Genomic DNA, 2,169 nt, shown 5'->3' with positions numbered 1-2,169 from the left:
AAGCAAAGTTGTATCATCTGCATATCGCAGGTTGTTAATGAGTCTTCCTCCAATCCTGATGCCACATTTTTCTTCATAGAACCCAGCTTCTCAGAATATTTGCTTAGCGTACAGGTTGAATAAGTGTTGTGAAAGTATACAATCCTGTCGCACACCTTTCTTAATTTTAAACTACTCTGTGTTACCATGTTCTGTTCGAACAACTGCCTCTTGGTCCAGGAACAGATTCCTCATGAGCACAATTAAGTGTTCTGGAATACTCATACTTTGCAATGTTGTTCATAGCTTGTCATGATCCATACAATTGATTATAATGCCTGCTTTTATTACAGTTTGGAGAGGAGCTGGTATCAAAGGATGAACATGGAAACTTAGTATTCGATACGATGGATCTCTTTGCCACATGGGAGGTGAGTACTTGGAGGAGACAGTCAAGGAAGTCAGGGAAAGGGGAATCTCACATCTTTCACGTGTGTGTGACCTTGAGAACTTCAGTACATGACCTTGACCTCACTTTTCTCATCTCTAAAATAAAAATTTAGATAAATAGTCTCAAATAACCTTGGAGTTCTAGAATTTTACTTATTCCTTAAGTAAAAATTTCCTTTTCATAAGAGAACACAACATTTCTTCTGAAAGGAAGCTGACACTACCCCAAGGCAATTAGCTCAGCAAGCCACTAACGCTACTCATGCAGGGAAAGGAGAATGTTTTTCTAGCTGTCTTATAGGATACAAGAAAGTGAATGATAAATTTAAAGTTACATTGATACAACCATTTTCACTGATCTTCTGTTCCCAAAAATGAGACTAAATTTCAGAAATATTTGGAGCATGAAGTACAGTACTATTTCTACCTTAAAATTCTCTTAGAAAGGAGAACAAGATTTATAACTTTCATGGCCTTTTTCACAGGCTTTGTTGTTGGTGTTAAGTGCCATCAAGTCAATTCTGATTCATAGCAACCTGTATATGATTTCCAAGTAGGGGTTGATGGGTTTGAACTGCTGACCTTGTGGTTAGCAGTCCAATGTTTATCCTACTGTGCCACACCAAACTCCTTACAGGCTTTGAGCACTTGAAATTAACTTTGTCTAAAAACTCCCAGGATGTTTAATAACTGGGTGGTGGCATATCTCTTACTGTAAACTAGGTAGCAGGCTCCCCTCTGCCACAGACTTCCAATAGTAAGTTTAATTTACCAGAACAACAGGTGATATTAACTCAAGGACTTCAGAAAATTTACTTTCTACATAAGGCCACATGTTCTGCATCTAACAAATGAATACCTTCATCTTTCATGATAGGTGATGAGAAGAATCACCCCCATAGGTTTCGTTATTGCTCTAACTACCTACCTGGGACCCAACTTACAATTTGGTGGATTGTGTGATGAATTTACAATTTTTTAAACCTACTTCCTTCTGGCATCCAGCTGAAGACATTCTGATAATCTTGCTATATTCTATATACCTTACATAGATGTAGTATTATGCGGTCCTCTATTCATAAAGTTTAGGGACTCCTGGTAGCGTAGTGGTTACGAATCAGGCTGCTAACCTCAGAGTCAGCAGTTTGAAACTACCAGCTGTTCCGCGGGTGAAAGATGAGGCTTTCTATTCCTGTAAAGATTTACAGCCTTGGAAACCCTGTACAGGGCCGCTGAATCGGAACCGACTCCATGGCACATAACAACAACAACAACAACAACATTCATAAAGTTTGTGGGGGGACATAGTGAAGCAGAAATCCTTGCCTTGTGCATTTTATATCTAAGTGAGAGGAGAGAAAAATTAGCCATAAAAACGTTAAAAGGTGCAAAGTGCGTCAGCAAACCATCCCTCTAAAAGCACTGTCTGCTTCTCACCTGGGCTCAATAATGCACTGCAATGTTCACACAGAACTCAGACATCATACAACAGTTATGGGGTTTATTAAGAGCAGGTTGCAATATGGGATCAGAAAATGCTCCAGTCAGGACAGCCTTTCCTCAGCCATGTCCCCAGGCAAGCTTCTCTCTGCCTGGTCAATGTTGCAATGCTCTTTTATGGCCGCTGATAAATATCCACAGGACACACCACCTACCATTGTTGTTCTTGTTGTCGTCAGGTGCCATCGAGTCGGAACCGACTCATAGTGACCCCATGCACAGCAGAACGAAACAATGTCC

This window comes from Chrysochloris asiatica, unplaced genomic scaffold, assembly GCF_000296735.1.
Source record: "Chrysochloris asiatica unplaced genomic scaffold, ChrAsi1.0 scaffold00050, whole genome shotgun sequence".
In the NCBI taxonomy this organism is placed as follows: Eukaryota; Metazoa; Chordata; class Mammalia; order Afrosoricida; family Chrysochloridae; genus Chrysochloris; species Chrysochloris asiatica.
Note: the sequence above shows the minus strand (reverse complement) of the source record.